Raw genomic sequence first — 13,270 nt, forward strand, 5'->3', positions numbered from 1 at the left:
TGCCTGCTGCGTCTCAGAGGAATGCTGAGGCATTCTCTGCTTCTCACACATGCATGTGCACACACATATGTCGAAATGCCCATACACTTAAGATGGAGCTGCCTTTTGTCACAGAAATATGAAGAACCAGCCTTTTTTGCAAAGGCAATTAAAGTTCCAAACTGCTGGTGTGTGTGTGTGTGTGTGTGTGTGTGTGTGTGTGTGTGTGTGTGTGTGTTATAGGTTTAGAAGACAACTCAAATACAATTTTGAATGCAACGTTTCAAGTTTTCCTTCTGTAATACAAATTCCTAGGTTTAATGTCCCATTTGCAAGTCTGCGTTATTGGCCCATAGTAAGCAACGAGCTAATTACTATGGCTTCTCTCTCTCTCTCTCTCTCTCTCTCTCTCTCTCTCTCTCTCTCTCTCTCTCTCTCTCTCTCCGCTCTCTGCCTTGCCCCTCCCCCTCCTTGGTTTCCTCCCTCCCTTGGCTCCCCCCCCCCCAGCAGTGTTCTTCTCCAACAGTTGAAATTCTACACTGGTATGCCTGTGAGGTCACCATGGAGACGGTGCTGGTACTACCTTCTAAGTGGTCTTCAGAGGGCATGGTACCTACAGCATCTGTAGACAAGAAAAGTAAGAAAATAAATAAATATAGGCTACATCAACCTGCAGGCGGCACAAGCCCACATTGTTAGTCTCTTTTACTTTGTATATAAGATCCACTATATGTGGTTAATAAAGACTGACTTTCTCAACATACCACAGCACTGTATTAATGTCTGGGTAATTAAGTTTCTATCAGATGTTTTAGAATGTATTGTTTTAAACTGTACATTTATTACTAAGTAACTTGTGTGGAATATATACAGAGATAAACTATTGCTTGCACATTTATTTCTATCTATTTATTCTAATTTGAAACTGATCTAATGCTAAAGTGTAGATGAGACGGTTTTATTAAAATTCACACCTTCTACAAAAGAAGGTCAACAGATTGAACTATATAAATTTACAGGCCTACACAGCAGGCCTACGTGACGATTAACTGCCTGCGTGAGCTAAAAATAAACGCACTATATATATTTTTTTATAATATCGCTACAACTTCCCCTCTTCTAGTGGCTATCTGTTTGCGAGCTGAGGGGTTTCGTGAACTTGTAGTTTATGGCCCGCCTGCCGTACGAAGATTGCGCGACTCTGGCGCACTGAACAACTACAATACCCAGAATGCCCAGCGAGGCAGTTTCGAGTAGACTTCTTTGCGCTTTGGGAGTGTTTCTCATTTAAACAAACAGAGCTAGTGCCGAAGATGGCGGAGGCTTAGAAGTCGCTTAAAGGAACTGGCGTGTTTTAGTGGATATCTTTTAACCGGTAAGTTATTGCGATCGCTGAAGAAAACCTTTTACCTTCGGCTGATGTTAGTGTAACAGTTTTACGCAGTGCAGGTTATTTCTGATATAGCAGTCCATCCACGCTCGATATCTGGATATTCAGTTGCTGTCTAAGACACAAAATCGTAGGTAGTTGTCCAACACAGTGATATCAGACCTCTAGTTGCACTGCCCGTTTTGAGTGTGTGTGTTTTCACATTGCACCGGCTGTTTGCCTTTGTGTATTTTTTTCCTGTCATACTTATGCTGATCTGTTTCCCAATTTTCTCAAAAGTGACGCCTCCTGCAATAGAGCTTGCAAAGTTGATTACCATTTCGTGCAGGTTTACGACAATGCTTTAAACAACCTGAATATTTTACTCTATGGACAAAAATATTCTTTCGATAGTGTATATGTACATTCTGAGTTGTGTATACGTCGACTTTATATTACTCAGTGTAGCCCAATTTCGCGATCTGTGCTGTTTTTTAAATCTTGTTCGACAAGTTTGTGGAGTTGTTTTAAGGAACAACAAGCTCTAAATGCTGCTCGGAGTTTTCCAAGTTGTGAATGGCAGTTTGCACTGTGATTTGTTCCTGGCTCCTGTAGTTTCTCCGAGCCCACCTCTGTCCGGTTTCGACCGTTCAGCTGCCCAGCGAGCGGACCATTACGTCCTACCGTCGTTACTCAACCTGCTCCGGCGAGCCTTCCACACGTTTCGGTCGAGGTGTTTGGAGTGCGTTAAAAGTGACTGGTTAAAGTAAAACAAATAGTTAAATCACTTTTTTTTCCTTTTTTTTTTTTTTTTTTACAATAAAATCACTTTTTTTTCCTTTTTTTTTTTTTTTTTTACAATAAAATTCGATTTTAATAAGTGTTTAAATAGGTGGTTTAAATTAGACCGACGTTTAAAGCAAGGTCTTTGACTAGTATTTTAGAGCTATAGACGCAGTTGCAATCGTGAAGTATATACACAGTAGTTACAAAAGTAAGACAAACAAGTCTTAAGGTGAGCGAGGAAACAGGCCATGGTTTGTTAAATAACTACAGTAGGCCTGTCTGTTGACATCCTCTGTGTTGTGGTCTATGATGCATTATTCACACTAGTAGTAGAAGGGTGGGGTTCAAAAATTGGCCCCAGCTCACTATCACTAATAGCTCCACTGCCATTAATAGAGACATTTGGTAAACTTATAGGACTACAACTTCATGCAGCAAAAAGCTTATCTCTCTCTCCCTTCCCCCTCTATTATTGTTTTCTCTGTGACACCCAGAGGTGTGAAGGGATGACCTCAGTCTTGATCTGACCGAAGCCTTGTTAGTAACATGTATGGTACTTTTTTTTGTACAGACCATGTAGTATGTAATGATTGCGTGGAATAAAGGATACAAATGCATTGTTGACTAATAATGTCTTGTCATTTAAAAGGAAATACCTGCTGCTTAATGTGCTCTTTAAGCTTAAATACTGGGAAAGTCTATCTTCTAGTGTGTCAAGGTTATAATTACTATCTGTTCATACAGCTACAAGAAAGTTAGATTCTGTCCCTTCGCCTGACTGTGCATACACAGGAGCCTCGTTGATTGCCTTTTGGTGTTTGTTGCTATTCTTTATTGGAGCATCACTGTATTTGTACCGAAGTGAATATTACAGAGTAATATCGAATTGTGAGCAAAGGCAGGGGTCCTGACTCTCAGCCCCAGCTATCCGTTGACGTTTGCACGGTACACCATGCGCCCACCCCCACCCCCCACCCATGCGCGCGTGTTCTCTCGGTGTGTGGGAAAAGACCCTCTGAACTCTTCCTCACACTGACTGCAAGCCTCCTCCTCCCTCCCTCCCTCCCTCCCTCCCTCCCTCTCTAGCTCTCCTTTTCTCTCTCTCCTTCTCTCGCACACACGGGTGCGTCGGGCTGCATTAACCATGAATCAATCTTGCGCCTGCCTCTTTGACTGTGGCTCGATGGCGGTGGGGAGTTCGCAGGCACCCCGTCCTGCCCTTCGCCTGCCGCACGGCACCGTCGCGCCTGCCTCTCCGTGCATGGAGACGGCTGTTCCTGGGCGTCGCAGGCAGTTTCGGTGTGGAGAGGCCACAGCTGACGGACCAGTTTTTCAGTGTTGCATCGACACCACATGAGCATGCCCACAAAGCGTAGCACACGTGTGCGCCCGCCACGTTGGTGGTGAACTCCCAGCCCGTCCTCGCAGCAGTGTAGCTGTAGCGAGGCGGCCGGCGCTGGGCTCGGAGTTGTCTCGGAGCTGTTTTTGCACGCTAAGAGCTTTTCCTGTTGGCAGGTAATCAGGAGTTGGAGTATCGATTGAGAGCGGGAGCGGTAGCAGCTCGGAGGGCTGGTGAAAAGTGTTTGCATGCATTTTTCCTCCTGCGCTCCTAGAGAGCGTGAATTGGTGGCATTCTTTTAGCATGGAGTCAGAGGTGTGTGTGTGTGTGTGTGTGTGTGTGTGAGCACTTGAGTGAGTGAGGGAGAGAGAAAGAGAAAGGGAGAAAATTATTTCTAAAGAGGAGAAGAAATTTTTCAGCGATGCTTGGGGGTGGGGGTGTAGGTGTGTGTACCTGTGTGTGTGTGTGTGTGTGTGTGGGTGTTAAATGTGGAGCGAGCAGTGTGTCCATAGGGGGGCTTCTGATGACAGTCTGCTGAAACAACAACTTGGTTGCCCCAATTGAAACCTGATAACTTGTGCGTGCTGGTAACTGTGCCTTAGGCGGGATAAAGGTGTTGGTCCAAGCTGTTACTGCGGCTCTTACAACACAAAGTTTTTGGCGAATTTAAAAAGATTTTCGCATTCTGTTGTGCATCAACGTAACCGTGCATTACTTGTGTTGTCTAAGCAAGACCGCCGCATAAATGAAACAGGTCAGACTTGGTGTAGTAACGCGTAGCTGCTGGGGACGTGTGGGGTCCTCTGTGTGTACTGTGGTTGCCCTCTTGAACCTTAATGAGGTCCAGGACTTCACAGCTGCAGTGCTGGAGAGCAGGAGTCCAGGAGTGCAGCAGGAGTCTAGTTCGATGGTTTCCCTGAACTAACAAAGCTTTGGTAGACTTTGGTTTGACTTTTGTTTTTTCCAGGGAAATCGCTGGACTGTGCTGGACTCTGGCCATCCTGGACCTGCTCCGCAGCCTGTTCTGGATGGGCTCTAGATGGATTTTGTTCAGGGGGTTTTGCTCTGTCGTCTTTGAGGGCACCTCAGCAGCAGTTCTCTCTTCTTTCTCTGTCTGTCTGTCTCTCTCTCTCTCTCTCTCTCTCTCTCTCTCTCTCTCTCTCTCTCTCTCTCTCTCTCTCTCTCTCTCTCTCTCTGCCTTTCAGTTTATGAGCAGCCAATTCACAGAATCTTGTACCCCATTTCCTTGACTGGAAGCAGCAGAGCTAGTGACAAAGTTCATCCCTCATTACTACAGAAAAAAAGCTGACACACATTGGTTGGAAAGTCATGAGTCACTCAGGCTCAGCATGGTGTGTGTGTGTGTGTGTGTGTGTGTGTGTGTGTGTGTGTGTGTGTGTGTGTGTGTGTGTGTGTGTTGGTGAGAGTGTTTGTGCTGAAGTTTATGGCTCCCTTTAGTGCATTATGGTGGAGTTTAAATTTAAGAGGAATGTGTAAGTTGCATCCAGCTGTGGTTGCTTGTATAAAACCATGTTGCCATGACGACACTTGTGTTACGCCCAGTTCAAGGTCACCCAGGCTGTGTGCACGGTGACGTCTGCACACATCTTGCGCTCGCACACGGAACAGAGGAGTGAAAATGTACAGTAAACATATTCCAGGAAACTAAGCCATGGTTCCAAACATGAGTTTAATTGTCCTTGTTCGTTAATCAGTGTTATCTGGACAGAGACGTTTACTCTTGAGGCACAGAATTTTTAAAATGCATCTTTAGATCTAGACTTTTTTTTTGGGGTGGATGAGTCACGTGAGAGTGTTTGTCTTCAGAAAAACAGGTTCAGCTGTTGTGTGTTTTGTCACCGATGTGTTGTGCCTCTGCTGAGTTGTTTAGCTTGTTCAAAACACTAACACAACCAGTGACAGAGCAACCAGCCACTGTGTCAAGGTTCAGTCATTTTGCATGTTATTACTTTCCTTTATTTTTAAATATAAAACATAGAATGGGTATTTTAGTTTTATTACATTTTTATTACATTTTCTCTGTAGTGTGCATAATCACGGTCCTCTGTCACTATCTCTCTCGCCCTCTCGTGTTTTCAGCTTTCTCTCACTCTGCTGAAGAATGCTTGTAATCAGGGCTCACCTGAGTGACGGCCTATGAGCCCAGATCTCTGGTCCGGCTCGGTTACTGGGATTTGGTGTGTGTTTGTATTGTGTTTAGGGCCCCCTCGTATAAAAGGGAAGAAGAGTGTGTAGCGGGCAGCTGAACGTTACCAGATGCTTTCTTTGTCAATCAGTCTGCATGAAGAGAGAGAAAGAAAGGACAAGAGAGAGAGAGAGTCAACTCTGGGTGAACCTCTCAACTACTTTGCAGTCACCTTGTTTTCATTCTGCCAGCCTCCCCCACCCCCTTCCTGACACCTTGTCCCGCCCACGCTCACGCCCCACCCCCTTCCTGACGCCTTGTCCCGCCCACGCTCACGCCCCACCCCCTTCCTGACGCCTTGTCCCGCCCACGCTCACGCCCCACCCCCTTCCTGACGCCTTGTCCCGCCCACGCTCACGCCCCACCCCCTTTCTGACGCCTTGTCCCGCCCACGCTCACGCCCCACCCCCTTCCTGACGCCTTGTCCCGCCCACGATCACTCCCCACCCCCTTCCTGACGCCTTGTCCCGCCCAAGCTCACTCCCCACCTCTGCTGCAGTTCCTCTCAGCGAAGCTGAAGGGTCCTAGAATCTGGTTTGAGCCGACTTCAGAAGTGTGAGCTGGTTAAGAATCCCGGAGTTTGCCACGGTCCCGAGGACATTCTCGGCTACACCGAGCACGGGTTCTGGCCAAAGCGTTGTGTGTTTGATCGGCTGAACAGGACTGAATGTGTTCGGCTGTTACTAGTCCAGAAACTTTGTCAGTACATTTCTCGTCTTGTTTTTTCATTCATCTTCAGCTTATTGTACATTTGTCGCACAGATGCTCTGGTGGGCCATTCCAGTGATTTAGCTTTCTCTTCTTACCCCAGATCGTGTTCTGACTTTGCTAGAAACACTGACCTATGACTGAATGATTTGAGGCAAAAAAATCGAATTGCAGTTTTTCTGACCTACACTGTGAGTGCAGTGAGTCCATTTCCAGGTGTGTGTTCTCTGTTCATGTTGTGTGAACCATCTACCACGACTGCAGGTTTATATTACTACGGTAGAAGAACCAGATGAAATCGTTCACTAGCTTCTGTTGTTTATTAACTGTTACAACAATTGTAGTGATAGAACAACAACAAAAAAGATTGTTGACAAAGTTAACCATGGGTTATTAAATAGCAGCAATCAATATAGTAATGGAGTGTGTGTGTATATATATGTGTATATATATGTGTATGTATATATGTGTGTGTGTGTGTGTGTGTGTGTGTGTATATATATAAAAATATTAAAAAGAGTAATTTTGGTTTGAGAGAAATTTTTTGACCCTAACCAGTTTTCTCAAACTCGTCTGGTGATGCGTACCAGAAGTCGTGTGTTAAGTGACACGTGTCGGCAGAAAGCGTGGTCACATCATCTCAGGAAGTGTTGGCTGTACTGCTGGTAGTGTTTCCATGTCACAGAGGTCTCCCCTTATGAATCTTCATGTGCGGAACCGGGGAACCATCCCACCAGCCCTCAGTTGTCATCATCATCCATACCTCTAGCAGCTGTTGAATGAACAGGCGCAGTCTCTCTCTCTCGCGCTCTCTCTCTCTCTCTCTCTCTCTCTCTTTCTCGCTCTCTCTTTCTCGCTCTCTCTCTCTCTCTGAGTCTCGCTTGCGCTCTCCCTCTCTCTCTCTGAGTCTCGCTTGCGCTCTCTCTCTCTCTCTCTGAGTCTCGCTTGCGCTCTCTCTCTCTCTCTCCCTGAGTCTCGCTTGCGCTCTCTCCCTGAGTCTCGCTTGCGCTCTCTCCCTGAGTCTCGCTTGCGCTCTCTCCCTGAGTCTCGCTTGCGCTCTCTCCCTGAGTCTCGCTTGCGCTCTCTCCCTGAGTCTCGCTTGCGCTCTCTCTCTGTCTCTCTCTGAGTCTCGCTTGCTCTCTCTCTCTGTCTCTCTGTCTCTCTCTCTCTCTCTCTCTCTCTCTGGGTTGCTATGTTATTAGAGGTTAGGCCAGATAAGAGGAACTGCCCAGAAATTTCCATAAATAATTCAAAGTGAGCCAATGGTTCTGTTTGACCAAGTGTTTCTCAGCTGGGCATGTTTGTAGAGTACCTTTCACCACAGAACACACCAGGTCCACAGGCTTCTGAACCGCTGCTAGCTTCATTCAATCTGAATTTTATTCCCTATATAATGGAATTGCTTAATATAGCTAGTATCACATGTCAGTTTATTTTGGGTATGAAGTAATGACTTACTCACATAGAAAATATATTGACCATTGGCTTGGTAGTGAGCTGAAAATACAATTTAGGTTTTATTGATGCCAAGAATAGGGTATCCAATCAGTGCATGTGTTGGATCTCACTGCCTCACAGAAAGCGACATTGTTTCCCAGTCTTTCATCCCTGCTTGCGTCCATCTGCCTGTCAACATCACGTCACTTTTGTATGTCACTAGTAGTCAAGGTGACCAGGCTCAGCTCTCTGTCCAATCAGCCTCTTCCCTGTTGAAGTCCAGCTGTCCAATCAGCTCGACAACTCTTTGAATCATTAGCTCACTGCAGTCTCTCGGTGAGCCCTCCTTGAGTGATTTTGGTCTGGGTTTTTTTTGTTTGTTTTATTTAGTTTCATTGTTTTGTTTCTTTATTTTTTTCTGAACAATCTCTTAGGGAGTGGGGGTGGGGGTGGGGGCGGGGGTGGGGGGGGGGGGTGGGGCAGGGGTTGGAATGAGCCTGGGATTCACTCTGGGATTCACGTATGTGTGAAATCTAGTTGCTAAGGTTAGGCGGAGCTTTCTCTTGACTGGCACGTGAGGAGACCTGTCGCAACCTACCAGACAGCAGCACACGCTGTCCCACAAGGCCGTGAGGTTCAAGGCGTCATCATGAATTTCTTCCATGTGTCTATGTAGCTCAGTGCAGAGTGCTTCTCTGAATGACCTCAGGTCTTGCTTTCCTGGTTGCATTTTCAGATCACCAGTAAATCAAGCACGGTAGTAACACGGAGCACATTAATTGGTTGAAAAACAGCAGGAGGGAGGGTCTTATTGGCAGCCAATCGCCTGTTTTCTGTCTGGCCTCTTTTTCTTTTTGGCAGTATATCAGGATTGATGACAGAGGAACTGACTGCACTGGCACGTCTGTGTTTTGTGTTTGTGGACCTCGGAGCTGGGAGAAAGGGAGGTGGGGGGGCTCACCCTTTGGTCTCCATCGCACTCCCGTGATTACCTAATATGTCAGTGCAGTGATACCCTCAAAACGGTTAATTATTGTCACTCATCATCCCATCACCCACGCCAGGTTAAAAAGGTGATCAATTCAGAAGTCGAACAAAAGTGGTGTTCACAACAACAATGCCATCTGACCTTCTGACCCCTGACCCATCACCTGTGCCTGTCTCAATCTCAGTCATTTAACCAGCGTTCCGGCTCATTTTAGTGTCCACTCTTCCCCTCGGTATCCAGTCCGACACGGTTAGCAACGTGCGCAGTCCCAGCCTCTCCGGAACAGATCAGGGGTTATCTTGATAAAGATCACCCCCCCACCCCCCCCAAAAAAACAAAACAAAACAAAAAGCTAACAAAACAGTCTTATCTTCAGTGAAGGTCTCTTTAGAGCTTCTGTTAGTCCTAGAATGCTCTAGAAATCTGTTCTTCCAGGATACTGACTGGCTGGTTCTCTTAAGTAGGTCTGTAATGATTATTGATTTTGATCCACAGATTTGTAGATGCTAAAAAGTTTGATTTTGTTGCAGTGTCACTGCTAATTTATTATCATAAAATGTAGTTTACTTCCAAAATGTATTTTTGAGAGAAAAAAAGTATTTTAATCTGTTAGTATGAAGTTAGTATGATAATAATCAAGTATGAAGCTAAAACCTAAATAAATGAGTCTGGGTGCACTCTGCTGTCATGAGCTGCAGCTGTGTCTTACTGTAATGAAGTAGAAATAGTCCTAACATATTTTCTAGTGTAATGTTGTTGTTGTTGTTGTTGTAGTAGTCCTAACATGTATATTTCTAGTGTCCTAGTGTAATGAAGTAGAAATAGTCCTAACATTATATTCTAGTGTCCTAACGTAATGAAGCTGTAGTAGTCCTAACATATATATTGTAGTGTCCTAGTGTAATGTAGTAGTAGTAGTAGTAGTAGTAGTAGTCCTAACATATATATTGTAGTGTCCTAGTGTAATGTAATAGTAGTATTAGTAGTCCTAACATATATATTGTAGTGTCCTAGTGTAATGTAGTAGTAGTAGTAGTAGTAGTAGTCCTAACATATATTCTAGTGTCCTAGTGTAATATAATAGTAGTAGTAGTAGTAGTAGTAGTAGCCCCAACATAGATATTCTAGTGTCCTAGTGTAATGTAGTAGTAGTAGTAGTAGTCCTAACATATATATTGTAGTGTCCTAGTGTAATGTAGTAGTAGTAGTAGTAGTAGTAGTCCTAACATATATTCTAGTGTTCTAGTGTAATATAATAGTAGTAGTAGTAGTAGTAGTAGCCCCAACATAGATATTCTAGTGTCCTAGTGTAATGTAGTAGTAGTAGTAGTAGTAGTAGTAGTAGTAGTCCCAACATATATTCTAGTGTCCTAACGTAATGAAGTAGTAGTAGTCCTAACATATATTCTAGTGTCCTAGTGTAATGTAGTAGTAGTTCTAACATATATATTGTAGTGTCCTAGTGTAATATAATAGTAGTAGTAGTAGTAGTAGTAGTAGTAGTAGTAGTCCTAACATATATTCTAGTGTAATGTAGTAGTAGTTCTAACATATATTCTAGTGTCCTAGTGTAATATAATAGTAGTAGTAGTAGTAGTAGTCCTAACATATATTCTAGTGTCCTAGTGTAATGTAGTAGTAGTAGTCCTAACATATATTCTAGTGTAATGTAGTAGTAGTTCTAACATATATTCTAGTGTCCTAGTGTAATATAATAGTAGTAGTAGTAGTAGTAGTAGTAGTAGTCCTAACATATATTCTAGTGTCCTAGTGTAATGTAGTAGTAGTTCTAACATATATTGGAGTGTCTTAGTGTAATGAAAGTTTCAGTACTCTCAGTACAATGGTACACTGAGGTACAAAACCAGTGGTAATCATACCATTTCAAATCATAATTGTAGCTCCTTGTGTACAAGTAAAAGTGATGTTGGAGCAAAATAGGAAAGGCACTAGATTTGGCCTGTGAACAGTGCCAGTGCATGTGTAATGCTATGTTTTTAATACAAGAGTCCAAACTACCTCTGCACTGTGCCAGTGTTATAATGAGAATTATCTTCAACGATGTATTTGATTCACAGTTTGCTTAGTTATTTAGTTTTCTGTGATATTATGGAAAGCTACACAGTACATTACTGAATAGCCATGTGTGCATGCGTGTGTGCATGCATGTGCATGTGTGCACGTGACCAGGACAGCATGGTAACCTCCATTTAACCTCCTCCTCACACGCAGTACACTCAACACTAAAAGAGTTAAGAATTCCCTACCGGATTCCAAGGTGCACTTTGAACAGCTTTGTCCCATCTGACTGGTTCCTCATGGCTCAATTAATTTGTCAAGTGGGAACAGAATGCACCCTTAAAGGGCTCGGAGAAACCTGTTTAACCCATTCAGAGCATCTCGGATGGGATCGGCGGCGCAAACCTGATTAGTTCGATTTTAGCTGCAGCGTCGGTGGCCGTTGCCGTGTGCCATCCCAGCCGAGGGTCCTGCTCTCGGGCTCTCGAGGGGGCCTGCCCCGTGTGACCCCTCTGTTCTCCTGCCGTTCATAAGTCATTTAAACATGCTTTTAATAGTGTTAGCCTGCATCAAGTCGGCTTCGGGGCGCTGGGGGCGGGGGGGGCTTGAGAGCAGTGGGGGTCACAGGCTGAGGTCACCTCTGTGGGGTCAGCACAGGGCACACGGCTCACTCTGCTATGAAAACTACATAATTCAATTTTGTGAATAGGGCAGATAAAGGAGTTAAAGCATTTAGAGGCCACAGAGGAACAGCTGCAGGATATATATATGAGAGAGAGAGAGAGAGAGAGAGAGAATGAGAATATATCTACTATTGATATTTGTAACTTAGTAGAATATATTAGACTGACCTCAGGACTTGTTATAGGTTGGAATGGGCTAGGAGGTAATGTTAACGTTAAAGGTGTTTATTTCAGATTAGCATAGCTAATTTATTTCATTAATCATTTATTGAAGTGAGCTGTCAAATAAATCACTGTTTATAGTAAACGAGTGTGTTGTGTCTTAAGGATTTAAGAAAACCTTTTTAGTCGGGTTATCTGGCATGAACTCTGAACTTTTTTTTTTCTTCCCCCCATAGAGCTCCGCATTTTAGTTTCAAAACAAATGTGACCTTGAGCAAGAGCATGCAAAGAAGCACTAAAATGAGAGAGAGAGAGGGAGAGAGAGGGAGAGAAACAGGCTGAGCGCGCCATCCTCCTCCTGCCCGTCAAATGCTTTTGTAGAGGTCAGAGTTCAGCCGGCGTGCCGCCATTGGCTGAGGAAAGGTGAAATTAAAACCAGTGTAAACTTTTGACCCCAGTGGAGGCGCGCAGGAACACCCAGCGCCAGCGAGGAGCCGGGTCCACGCTCGCTGCGCCTCTTCTTCCACAGGGAGGGAGGGAGGGGGGGGGAGGAGGTGGAAGCAGTCAGCACGACGGCGCTCGAAGATGAATAAAAGCTTTTCAACACTGCAGCAGTACAGCGGAACGAGGGAGGGCAACAGAAGAAATGCGCGCTCTCTCTCTCTCTGGGTTCAAAAAGCCATGGGTGTTTTTCAGAGTGAGGGAAGGCTCTTTAAATGGGCTGTTTTATGAGGAAAATGAGACCCTCCCTCTGCCTTTTCCATTTGCTATCTAACGTGAGTGTGTGTGTGTGTGTGTGTGTGTGTGTGTGTGTGTGTGTGTGAGTGAGTGAGTGAGTGAGTGAGTGAGTGAGTGAGTGAGTGAGTGAGTGAGTGAGTGAGTGAGTGAGTGAGTGAGTGTGTGAGTGAGTGTGTGAGTGAGTGTGTGAGTGAGTGTGTGAGTGTGTGTGTGAGTGTGTGTGTGAGTGTGTGTGTGAGTGTGTGTGTGAGTGTGTGTGTGAGTGTGTGTGTGTGTGAGTGTGTGTGTGAGTGTGTGTGTGAGTGTGTGTGTGTGTGTGTGTGTGTGTGTGAGTGAGTGTGTGAGTGTGAGAGTGAGTGTGAGAGTGAGTGTGAGAGTGAGTGTGAGAGTGAGAGTGTGTGTGTGAGTGAGTGTGTGAGTGAGTGAGTGAGTGTGTGAGTGAGTGTGTGAGTGTGTGAGTGTGTGTGTGAGTGTGTGTGTGTGAGTGAGTGTGTGAGTGAGTGTGTGAGTGAGTGTGTGAGTGAGTGTGTGAGTGTGTGAGTGTGTGAGTGTGTGTGTGAGTGTGTGTGTGAGTGTGAGTGTGTGTGTGTGAGTGAGTGTGTGAGTGAGTGTGTGAGTGAGTGTGTGTGTGTGTGTGTGTGTGTGTGTGTGTGTGTGTGTGTGTGTGTGTGTGTGTGTGTGAGAGTGTGTGTGAGTGTGTGTAAAACAGAGGTAATTCTACATTAGCTCACTAGACAGCTCCTTCTTTTTCCTGCTTCAGTCCCTCACTTTCCGTACTTTCTTCCCGCTTCTTTCTGCCTCCTTTCTGTTTCTTTCTTTCTTTCTGCCTCCTGTCTCCTGCATTTTCCCCTCCCCT

At 44.9% G+C, this 13,270-nt stretch overlaps 1 protein-coding gene across 3 annotated transcripts in view; it reads left to right on the forward strand.

Annotated features, from left to right (window-relative positions):
• Positions 1-1,227: 1,227 nt before the first annotated feature.
• ncoa3 (nuclear receptor coactivator 3) overlaps positions 1,228-13,270 on the forward strand; it is a 30,521-nt gene continuing 18,478 nt past the window's right edge. For 2 of the 3 annotated variants that reach the window (XM_081705439.1, XM_035520461.2), the window contains exon 1: positions 1,228-1,354. The gene's annotated coding sequence lies outside the window, so the exon portion shown is untranslated. The remainder of the gene's footprint in view (positions 1,355-13,270) is intronic. The other variant, XM_081705440.1, reaches the window with a different exon arrangement.

The sequence above is a fragment of the Electrophorus electricus genome, chromosome 22 (genome assembly GCF_041902795.1).
Source record: "Electrophorus electricus isolate QZ-2024a chromosome 22, ASM4190279v1, whole genome shotgun sequence".
In the NCBI taxonomy this organism is placed as follows: Eukaryota; Metazoa; Chordata; class Actinopteri; order Gymnotiformes; family Gymnotidae; genus Electrophorus; species Electrophorus electricus.